Below are 12,983 nucleotides of genomic sequence, written 5' to 3' on the forward strand. Positions count from 1 at the left end.
TTACGCGGGCCTCTCACTGTTGTGGCCTCTCCCGTTGCGGAGCACAGGCTCCGGACGCACAGGCTCAGCAGCCATGGCTCACGGGCCCAGCCGCTCCGCGGCATGTGGGATCTTCCCGGACGAGGGCACGAACCCGTGTCCCCTGCATCAGCAGGCGGGCTCTCAACCGCTGCGCCACCAGGGAAGCCCTGCCACAATTTTTGATCACTTACTTTATTACATTTGATGTATCAGTTTCAGAGTTTCAATCAGGGTCATAACATTTTAAACTCAGAGATGGACTCTTAGATCTTTCTTTCAACATTTTTCTATTTTAATTATTTTAAACTGTAAGAGTGGAGTAGAGCAGTTTTAGGAGTTGGTCTAAAATGTGTGCAGCACCAATGGTGTTCAGTTCAAGAAGTCACTTAACGTAACACACAGAAAATTATTTGCTTAGTTACTCTTTTTCAGTGCTACAAAAGGTGTGTTAGTACCATCACTTATAAAAAAATGTTCATATATATATTCCCAGGCATAATTTTATTATAAGCTTTTCCCTTTTTTGGACTCTGCTGAGTTAATTTTAATTAGAATCCTGAGATAACCAGTTCTTGAGATTGAAAATGTTATCACTTATCTGCTAATCTCATAAAGCTCTTATGTTTGGTTTAACACGTACGTAAAGGACCCTATATTCAGTATCAGAAATATTGCCCTTTAGGGGACTTCCCTGGCAGACCAGTGGTTAAGACTCCGCACTTCCAATGCAGGGGGCGCCGGGTGGATCCCTGGTCGGGGAATTAAGATCCCGTATGCTGAGGGGCATGGCCAAAAAAATAAAAAATATATATTGCCCTTTGTACCTCTGATATGTGGTTATTGTCTTTACCAACGTATGTAATTGATACATTGCATTTGACTAAAGGGCATAGAATAAAGAGAAACAGTATTTGATAAAGAAGTTAAAAGTCAAATTTCACCCAAAGCATGGAATTCTTTTGCTTGTTTACTTTTCGTTTGTTTGCCAACTATAACTATAAAAGAGAAGTTAAGTAGATGTGATTCTCTTTAGAAACAACACACACATTCATATACAACATGTATAAAAAGTCTAAAAACAAATGCATCAATCATTATATTTTTATAAGGATACTTAGTATAGGGATCATTAATTTCTGTATCCTTGCTCCATTATTTAATCTTTCATATTTTGGTTGTGTAATATACATTTTACATACATAAAATAGATTTTGCAATTCACTAAAAAATGTACAACTCACTCAAAGTGGCTGAAGAAAATGCTTCCAAATCATTTGCACCTAGTTATTTATAGTAGTCTTTCTGTGTCCTAAACGAATATTAATTGTTTAATTAGTATGCCCAATATGAGATAAGAATAATTGAATTACAATTAGAAAAGTATCAAGCTAAAAAAAGAACATTTTCCAGAAAGAAAAACAACACTTTCTCTTCTCAAGGAAACTGATGATTATACCTCATCACATTTAGTCAGCTGACAAACATTTATCAAGTAGCTAGTGAATGCTGACATGCTGCAGTCCTAAACCCCAGTACTTAAAATGTGACCTTATTTAGAAATAGTTATTGCAGATGTAATTGGTTAAGATGAGCTCATATTGGATTAGGGTAGACCCCTAATCCATTACAACCAGATGTCCTTGTAAGAAGACAGGACTATGAAAGCAGGAACACACAGAGAAAAGGCCACGTGATAAAGGGGCAGAGATTGAAGTGATGAGTCTATAGGTTGAGGAAGACCAAGGATCGCTGGGAACCACCAGAAAGTGGAAGAGGTGAGGAAGGTTCTACCCTAGAGCCTTCGGAGGCAGCATGGCCCTGTGGCACTTTGGTCTAGACTTCTAGCCTTGAAAACTGTGAGGCAATAGATTTCTGTTTTTTAAGCCACCTAGTTTTGACGCTTTGTACAGCAGCCCAAGGAAACCAATTTAATGAGTAGCAGAGAAAAGGGAGTGCATCTGAGATGTGACCCAAGGTCACCAGTTGGCCTCAGCTGCCTTAAATACCCCCATTGCAACACTTTATAATAAAATTGTCACTGTTGTCCTTACCTGATCTTTGATTCCTATCATCAAAGTCACTTTTATGGGCTAGACAAAACTGGCAAGTCCTGTCTTCAGGGAGCCAATGTCTAAATATGCATTAGAGGGAAGAGGAGATACAGGAACAAACGAATATAATTTTGTACAAGTTAGTATAACGTCTTAGTGCTTTCTTCATCTTGGTCTCACTTTTGTGTTTCATACCTAGCAGAGGGCTTGAAATGTATTATGAGCTCAACGAGTATCTTCCTTTGAATGAGAACCCGAGGAGGATCCTAAAGGGATGGTTTAAGGACGGCCAAGGAAACGTACCTTCCCCATCTCCACTCTTGACGAGATCACACTTCCCGGAACTAATGGTTCTAAGATCCAATTTAGACTCTACTGAAAATTCAGTAGAGCTCTGATTCCAGGTTTATTTATCTTTATTCATAATTAAGTCCTAGATCTAGGGAGCATACCAAGTTCTCCTTTCACACCTCATTACTATCACACTCCCTTTTGTTTGTTTCTTTAAGACACATTCTTCCGTTAGCCTAGCCCTTCAAGGTTAACTTGTAGTTTTATGACTTTGAGCAGAATGCTTAATGAATTCTTTGTACCTCCATTTCCTCATCTGTAAAGTAAATATATCAGTATCTACCATATAGTGTTGCTGTGAAGAACAAATGATCATGTATACTAAATAAAGTCAGTAGTATCTATCTTGTCACTCCAAAAAGTGGTGGAGCTATGGCTATTATTTCGTTTTCAAGACCATATTCATGCATCACTTATTTTGTAAGTGTTTTCTGTTTTCTCCTCTTCTGTGTGTTTATAATGCTCTCGGTACATAGCTTTCACTTTTCTTATCACTTTGCATTTTTACTGATTCTTGTCTGCGTTTCCTGCTATGTCATCTTTTAAGTCAGGGGCTGCAGCAATCACAACACCCAATATGAATTAGTTGCTTATCAGTTTTGAATGACTTTAAGGTTAGGAATACTGTAAAGAGCTGAGGCAAGAGATCTGGATATCTGTATAAGTGAAGGAACTTCTGGAGTGTCAGTGCTGAAAAAGATGGGATTCTGAAAACAGTAAAGCAATCAAAACCAAAACTTGCCATCTTTATTTTGCCTGGGCCCAGCCCTCCTATTAAACACTTACGTTGTCAGCCAAAAGTTATGTGATTGTGCCTTGGTTATCTGTGGTTCTCAGGTATTCTGAACACTTCAGCTTGTCATCTGGTTTTAGCGGAGTGAAAGAAGAAACTGCAATAGAACGTTCCTTTAACTAGAATATGAGCAACCTGCTTAGTCTTTGCTTTCCTTTCCTTCCTTCAGGCAATTAAACATGTAATGTGTTGTGCTACAAAAGTATTCGCTAGATCAAAAGAGGTTTTGACGTTTCAGTCTTATTTCTCTCTTGGGATGATTTCATAATGGTTTATGGACGGGGAAGGGCTTGGGGGAGGATGGAGGAGGGAGTGAGAAGAGGCTCCCATGTCCAGGGCACACGTGCTCCTGGTTCTGGAGAAGACATAATTTAGAAACTTCCTAGTCCTTTACAGGGGATGCAAATTTTTAATACTAAAGAAGAGGACACACATACTTTATGAGAAATGCATTTTAATTCTGCCAGGTCCCATGCAAGTTGAGGAATGACCAATTTCAAGTGTTTTAACCTTGTATACCTTGATGGCTTAGGGTCTGCCCATAACTGTTATGAAGAATTCATAAATAATAATAGCATTCTGAGGGATACTTTTGCCCAGGTACTAATTTTCTTGTGTTTATTGTAAATTTCCTATTTGTCCTCTGGACCCAGTGGGAAATGAGGAGCTCAAATTGAACAACAATCCAAACCCCTCCTTCCTGTTATCCGTTTGCCCCATCTGAAATTCAGAGCTATAGTTACCATCTGAAAAGCTCTATGATGGAGGATAAATGGCTTATTTGTTCTCGGTTTATTGTCATCATTGAGGAATGAGAATATTGAGTGACTTACCTCACATAAGGAAACAGCATTCTCTGCTGGCATTGTTTATAAGCAATCACTGACTACAGAGGTTTGGTGAGTAGCTTAAATCATGCGCTTGTTATCTTACATTTGTTCCCTCTTCTCACCTGCTTTGTGGTCTGAGATGACGTCCTCTATTGTTTACATCACGCAGACCCCCCCTACCTTCTGGCTTCTGGTTGAGCTGGTCAGTGGGAGATAGCAGAGAAATTTGAGGAGGAAAGAGAATGAGGTCAGAGAATTCATCGTTCTCACTTCGTCCCTCCCTGTGGCCGCAGCTCTCTTTGGATCACGGCTGTCATTCTCTCTGAGTTCTGCAGAAATAATGGCTTCCTACTGTTGCTAGTCCCTGAATGCTTCATTATTCCTTCTTGGTTCCGTTAAATCTTATGTAACTCTGTAAATAATCTCTTACTTAATTAATTGTCCCTCTGAGTTAGCCATTTTTTCTTTTGGGCCCATGAATGATGCAGCGTTTGTTACCAAGGGTGGACCTAGGAAACGGATTTCTAAAATGGTAGCTGACATATGAGATGAGACCCTCTGGAGAGAAAGAGAAACCCCCCCAGTCCTCAAATCTTTCTTGGTTCCACCCAAGAAAGCACCCTTCTCTTGCACGATATACATGGAGACATAAACTTAATAGCTGTTGGCATCTGGATGATTAAGGGTTGGATTGGCCGGGAGTATATGTAGTGAGAGAAAATGTGGGTTGAAGACAGAATCCACCTGATGAAGAATTCATGAAGAAAAATGATCAGGAAGGTGGGAGAGAACCATTAAAGTAGGACAACCTCGAAGAACAGGAGGAAGATATTAAGAAGGAAGAAGAGATTAATCCTGGAGCAAATGTTAATGATTCAGGGAAGCCCATGTTTTGGCAACAAGCTATTATTTCTACCTCCTAATTCGCTCAAATCCAGGACATGTCTCTCCAGTCTCCCTGACAGCACACCCGCACCATCATCATCTTCCCTGGGTCAGGCCTCATGACTCGGTTTCCCATCTCCACTCATGTTCTTCTCTAATTTGTTCTCTGCAAACAACCCCGTTACAGTTATGGCAATGGTTGCACAGCTCGGTTGCACAGCTCTGTTGCACAGCTGTGGCAATGGTTGCACAGCTCTGTGAATATATTAAAAACCATCGACTTGTACACTGTATAATTGGGTGAGGTTGTAGTATGTGAATTATATTTCAATAATGCTGTTAAGGTGGCTGATTTTCAATAACTATTTCCTGGATGAATAAATGAAAGAATAAGAGATAAAGGAGGACTTTTAAATTTTAGGATAAGTGAGACAAATATGTTTACATTCTGAGGAGAAGTGACAGTTGGGAAGAGACAGCTGAAAAGAAAGGAGAGAAAAGAGATCAGTCTTTTTTTTTTTTTTTGCAGCCCGGGGGCCTCTCGCTGTTGTGGCCTCTCCCGTTGCGGAGCACAGGCTCCGGACGCGCAGGCTCAGCGGCCATGGCTCACGGGCCCAGCCGCTCCACGGCATGTGGGATCTTCCCGGACCGGGGCACGAACCCGTGTCCCCTGCATCGGCAGGCAGACTCTTAACCACTGCGCCACCAGGGAAGCCCAAGAGATCATTTTTTTAATCTAACTTCCTAGTAGAAACTGAAACTGATTCACCTTTGTATTTGTACCTGCATATTCAGAAGTGGCTATGGGGACATTGTTTTCAATAAGGCTTTGTTAAAAGTAAGCACCAGTAATTTGTGGTTATTTTCAGCACCTCTCTACTAAGAAAGTTTATACACTCATCTGATTGTCTTTCTTCCCAAAGACTATTCACTATTGAATAAAATGCTTTCTTATTTATTCTAGCTTTGTAATTAAGGTATCAATCTCTATTCTGTTTATTTCTTCTGACATCAGGTAAAATAGCGGACAAGAGGTTTTATGCAGAGCTTTTAGAGTACATCCTAAATGCCATAGGTTAAGGACTGCTGTTTCTAATACAAATAGCTTATTTACCCCAGGATTTTAATCATTCTCTAAGAATGGGTATGTCACAGCAACTTCTAAACCATTAACCTTGATTTTTCATTAGTGTTTATTCTCTTGTTAAGTGTCTCATATGAGATTATATTTTCATGAAATGTTACTTCTAATAGAGATCTGGCATTTGGCAATTACTCACGAGTGTTGCATCTCCAAGGTTACCAAAGATGCTTCTAGAAAATGAGAAAGGAAGATAGAAAATCCTCCAGGGAATATTAGACACATCCCATTGTTCCCTAGACAACTGAAAAAAAGCCATGGTTGATACTGTTATCACATAAGGATCAAAAATATATTGTTCCACAGGCTTGTTTTATGGGTTTTTATATATAGGAACTAAACATGAAAATAGTCCAGCACCAAAGGAGGGGAATTAGGAGAAATAGGAGTGGTTGAAGAAAATCAACTGAAAGATTAAAACATCTTTAAAATCATAAGACTTTTTGTGCACTCTCTCAACATCAAGAATGTGGATTTTCTCAAATAATTTTGCATACCTGAATAGCTTAGACACCTTTAGACTTTCTGAATTAGACAATTTTTGAAGCAGAAAAGAATATGTTTCAGGAGTTCTTTTAAAGCAAAAATATAGACAGTAAAGAGAAACCAAAAAAAAAAAAGTGAAGCTGGAGAAAGGTGGAAAATAAATAAATAAGAGAAGAAAAAGAAAAGGAAACAATGTTATGGGAAAATAAAGATGAGTGAAGTTTTGGGGGTCCAGTGTTAATAAAAGTTTAAGACAAAATTAAAGGAAAACAGTGAACATCATTATTTATTTCCATTATATATGATTAGATAGTAGTATTTACACATGTTCAGCTCTTTTCCACAAATAGGTTCTAACTTTCTTTAGCAGGTGTCCTGTTAGGCTATGAAGGTGAAGAGCTGAATGAAGCACTTTGACATTGAAGGACTGGTAGTAGAAGACGTACCCAAGAGCCTAGATGCTCCCATTGCTTCATGTTTCCATGCAATAACAGAGGACTTTTCTAAAAAATTCCCCTCTTTGCTCGAGGTTGTTTGAGTTCACAGTTTATTTCATTGTAAATGCTTGGACACATATGTTTACACACATACGCATATGAAGGTACAGTACTACATGTATAGCATGCTCCTTCCTCTTGTCCGGTTCCAAGTTGTCGTGCATGAGGAGTGAGACAGGCGGGGAGGCGTGATGGGGAGAGAAGGATCAGCTTGAGGATGAGAAGGCAAGACAGCTAGAGTGGGAGTGAGAAGAGAGGAAAGAAAGTGATCAGCAGCCTCGAGATATGGAATTTAGGAAAGAGGAACACAAATTGAATTTTTAGGAAGCTGCCTTACTCCTTTCAGGCTGCTATAACAAAATGCCATAGCCTGGGTGGCTTAAATAACAGACATTTATTTTCTGACAGTTCTGGAGGCTAGAAAGTCAGAGATCAGGGTGTCAACTTAGTTGGGTTCTGGTGAGAGCTCTCTTCCTGGTTGTAGAAGGCTGTCTTCTTTCTGTGAGCTTGCATTGCAGAAAGAAAAAGAGAGAGAGAGCGGGTGGGTGGGGGAGGGAGAATGAGAACTAGCTCTCTGGAGGCACTTATAAGGGCACTAACTCTATTCATGAAGGTTCCACCCTTGTGACCTCATCTAATCCTAATGACCTCCCAAAGACCCCACCTCCTAATACCATAACATTGGGGGTTAGGGTTTCAAGATATGAATTTGGGTGGATGCAAACATTCAGTCCATACCAGAAGCCTTTTTCTGAGTTGTGTGAGGATGATGATGATGATGATGTAGTAATTTGAATGTAGTTATTACCTGTGTCAGGAACAGTTTATTTTTATTGAAGTGTAGTTGATTTACAATATTGTGTTAATTTCAAGTATACAGAAAAGTGATTGATATATATATTTCAGATTATCTTCCATTATAGGTTATTATATGATATTGCTTATATGTGGAATCTAAAAAATAATACAAATGAATCTGTCTACAAAACAGAAACAGACTCACAGACATAGAAAACAAACTTTTGGTTACCAAAGGGGAAAAGGAGGGGGAAGGGATAAATAAGGAGTATAGGATGAAGAGATACAAACTCCTACATATAAAACAGGAACAGTTCTTTTTAAAGAAGATTTTGGGGGCAGGAGTTTATTAATTAATTAATTTATTTTTGCTGTGCTGGGTCTTCGTTTCTGTGCGAGGGCTTTCTCTAGGTGTGGCAAGCGGGGGCCACTCTTCATCGCAGTGCGCGGGCCTCTCACTATCGCGGCCTCTCTTGTTGAGGAGCACAGGCTCCAGACGCGCAAGCTCAGTAGTTGTGGCCCACGGGCCTAGTTGCTCCGCGGCATGTGGGATCTTCCCGGACCAGGGCACGAACCCGTGTCCCCTGCATTAGCAGGCAGATTCTCAACCACTGCACCACCAGGGAAGCCCAGGAACAGTTCTTAATGTCAGCACTACTGGGTATGATTTATATGTGGGGATAGCCATGATTTTAAGTGTGCAGTTCTATGTATTTTGACCAAAGTGCATCATGTTACCAATACTGCAGTCAACCCACCAGGAGCAGTTTTAAATGAACTCACTTAACACTCCCACTGATGAGACAGGACCTGTTATTATCCTCATTTTACAGATGAGGAAACTAAAGCACTGAGAGGTCAAGTGCTCAAGTGACAGAGAAGGTGTAAGGACCTGGGAAGTTTGATTTCAGAGGCTGTGTTTTTTTTTTTTTATTAAAAAAATTGTTTTTGGCCGCGTTGGGTCTTTGTTGCTGCGTGTGGGCTTTCTCTAGTTGTGGCGAGTGGGGGTTACTCTTCGTTGTGGTGCATGGGCTTCTCGTTTGCAGTGGCTTCTCTTGTGGCGGAGCAGGGGCTCTAGGTGCACGGGCTTCAGTAGTTGCAGCATGCAGTTTCAGTAGTTGCTGTGTGCGGGTTCAGTAGTTGTGTCTCGTGGGCTCTAAAGCGCACAGAGCCTGTGTTTTCAATGAAGGTAGGTACCTTTCTTATCATTCTGTTTGGTAACTTTTAGTAACAAAAGCTAAATTAATTTTCTAGGCTTTTTGGACTTGGTTTTGTGTTTTTATTGGATAAAACAATATGCTGAGAATAACTCAAGAAGCAATTTTATTGTAAAGGCAAATGGATAGATAGAAAAGAGAAATAGATGTTAATGAAGTACATAGATATTTACACTAATATTCTGCTCATCAGTTATTCTGTCTACAATATACACTTATTTGGAATAAGCAACCCTTCCTTACGTACATTTTTCAATCCGAACTTTGGAAGGAAATAAAGACAGTATTCTGAGCATCTATTTCTATCTACCAATATTTACCAAATTTTAATATGAGCTTCTTACATTTAAATGCATACCAACAGCCACGTGATATTACCACCGTCCAATTCCACCAGAAATTCTGGCAATCATATGATAGAAACTGAGGGAGGCATGTCCTTTCCTCTAATGCTCTTTTGTCTTCCAAAGACACTGGATAAATCAGATCCAGAGTTGAAGGTTCCAAGGGGTTAGACACAGGGTGGGTCAGTAGCAAGGACACTGGACTAGAATCCAGGAGAGGGAACAGCAACAATCCCAGTGATGCTCCTTCTGGCTCTGGCCATCTCTGAGGCAGGGTCAGGATTAGGTTCTCTCTGTGGACACACCCCAGAATCTTGTGGATGATATAATCATATCATATATATGATATGGTGCACGGCCACTAGGAAACGTGTCTTAGCCGGCTGACTGAAGTCCTGTGGAGTCCTGACTAACCTGCAAGGGCACTCCTGTATCCCGGGCCAGACCTACTTCTCTGTGAAATAAGGGAGAGAATGAGCTTTCCAAACATTGTAAGAGTAGTGGGTATTCACACGTGTTCTTGTGCATCGCAGTGTACATCACAGTGAGAAAACTACTCCTTAAGTGTTTACACACTGTTAGGTGTGTTTCTGCAATTTAGAGGTTTGTAGATTGGAGGGATTATCTGTAATCCAGAGGATAGTTCCATCGTTAGTCAGTGAGGTCAAGCATTAAACAATTAAAGCCACTGCAGAAACAGTTATGTCATTTCAATACAGTGCCATTAAAAAAATGCCCAATGGACACAGTGAACATATATGAGGGGTCCAGCCCTCTCAGAGGGGTTGGAAGTCTTTCTGAAGAACTCTGTCTTCTTCCTTCCTCATTAGACCAGGAGATTGAGCAGGAGTTAGTCTGGCGGAGGGGCAGGTTTAGGGAGCAAAAGGGAGAGGGCCTTAGGGTGCCCAGATTACGAAGTCAGGAAGGACATTTATGTAAAGTCCTGAGGAGCAGTGTGGCTAGAGCTGGGGGCTGCCCAGCCATGGCGGGGATGGGGCTGGTGGAGCAGCTGCAGTCAGCAGGTCCTGCAGTGTGTCCTGGTGGCCATGGAGATGATTGCGTAGAGCGTGTCATCATTAACCCTGTAACAGGTTATTAAAATCTTTTTAAGTTCATTATCTGACCTTTTATTTTTTTAAAAAATATTATTTTGATGTTTACCTAAAAGCATGGGCTAATTTCCACTGCTGTCCTTAGGCATACCCATGCCTGAGAAATACTTAATGATGAAAGAGCAAAAGTTGTGGTAATCCCACACTTTATACTGGCTTCCTTCATTGTATAGTAATTTATACTCTTTTTTCCACAGAGAGAAAAAATAGACCACATTGATATTTTTCAGGGAAAAAGTATATTATGAAAAACATTCCACAACAATAATTTTAAAATGATTTTAATTATACTCTTTCTAGCTTGTTGATTAAACTCTTCTCTATCTTGGAAGACGTTTAGTGGACCGAGGAACAGGGGAATGTAGTTCTGTGTTCTCATTATTTTGTGCCTTTTTTCTCTTTCCTACTATATCTGACCCTGTGGAGGGCACATGCCTTACGCATCTTTGAACTTGCATGGAGTCTAGTATCGAATAAAAGGAGTTGACAGCTTAACGCAGGGCTAGATAGAAACTCTTTTGAAATAAAAAATGTTCCTCCTATTTGAAACCAATCATATATTGCTTTTTTATGAATTAACTAAGATTAAAATAAAGGGTTACCATTTCCCCTAATAAGGCAAATTTAAAAATCATGAACATTCTAATCTGAATCTTTTGTTAGTTTCTGCAGTCAAGTGGATTGAAACTGGTTGAATTGAAAATTATTTTTTATGTTAGGTTAACTTGATCCTGGAGTTTTAAAGGAACTTACTTTTATTTTTGATGTTTTTCTGATTACAGTGTTTGATCATTTTGTATAATGCTATGCCACATAAAAGGGAAAAAGGACGATCTACTTGATAGCTGTTCATTACAAAACACCTCATTTTTATTTTGAAAAACAATGTGTTTTTCAATTCTTAAGTTTCCACTTTCATCATTTTTGTGTGAATCCCCTTTAATTCATAGTGTAATATATATACATATAATACATAAATCATAATTTATATATAATTATACATAAAATATATAACTATAAAAGTTTTCTTTAGTATATATTTACATTTTATATATGCATTACATATGTATTCTGTATATGTATATATATATAAATATATGTGTATGTATATGTATATAATCATATATATCTTGTGCTGTTTATTCTCTTTTCCTGGTATTTTTTTTCTTGAGTTGAACATTTATGACACAAGAATTAATGAGTTAAAAGTGTGTCTTTATTAAACAGGTATACATACAGATAATAATAAAACAGTTATGGACTGCTTAATATAAGGTAGATGTATAAAATTTCTATAGGTGGGCATTATTGCTATTTCAATTTTATATAAAAGTAAACTGAGCTCAAAGGGGTTAATTTCCTTAAGGCTTCACAGCTAGTAAATTATGGAGTTCGAGTCCAAACAATCTGACACTCAGTATTGTGCCCTTGAGGTCACAGTCACACACATACAAACTCACACACACTCACACGCACACACAGCACACAAGCACAGAAGGGAGGAACCGTCCTTTGTTATAAGGATGACATCTTAAAAAGAAAAATTCATTCTCGTGACTATTTCTAATCTTTTGTTGAATGTACTGAATTCGGCCGAGGAAAGAATACAGAAACCCTTTTCATAGTTAGCTTTGATTTGTGTCCTCTGACAACCATTAGATTTGTGTGTGTGTGTGTACGTGTAGTCTTTTTCTCCTAGTTTTACTTACTTTTGCCTCAGGTATTTTGGAGTTTTTTTTTTACTAAGTTATACTTGACATACAATATTATATTTGTTTCAGAGGGATGTAATGTATACATAGGAAATAGAGTCAATAATATTGAAACAACTTGGTATGGTGCTTGATGGTAACTGGATTGATTGTGGTGACTATTTCATAATGTATAAAAATATTGAATCTATATACTTTGTTGTACATCTGAAACTGTTAGATTTTTTGAGTGAAAAACTTTTCACTTACTGTACTTTCTTAGTTTCCAGTTGTGGGTGCTCAAGAGGCATAACAGTTAATCAGAAGGTGTGAAAATGTCACCTCATGTTCCTTCTGTCATCAGAGTGCTTTTCTCAGGCTGTGGCTGTTTTTAAGACACAAAAGTCACACGTATATTATGCATTCCTTTTCCAGCCATGGATGTTTGTAACGAGTACCCACGGCTTAGCTTTATAAAGAGTCTGAAATAATAACTCGTATATATTTTGTCTTCTGATTCCAAAGATTAACTGATTATTACCAGGAAAAATTCAGTTCATAAAGTACTTTTTATTTTCCTTGGCAAACCACAATTTTCGTTAATATTCATACTAGTATTTTTCCTTCACATACAAACTTGGTTATTTCCACTTCACCCTGAGTTCCAAATTCATGGCTCTAGGTAACAGCTAGGTAGCTGGAAAATCTAGGGATAGGTAACATATGGCTCCTCCCCTCCCCCTCCCCTCCCCTCCCCCCTCCCCTC

Source organism: Lipotes vexillifer, unplaced genomic scaffold, assembly GCF_000442215.2.
Source record: "Lipotes vexillifer unplaced genomic scaffold, Lipotes_vexillifer_v1.1 scaffold196, whole genome shotgun sequence".
Lineage (NCBI taxonomy): Eukaryota > Metazoa > Chordata > Mammalia > Artiodactyla > Lipotidae > Lipotes > Lipotes vexillifer.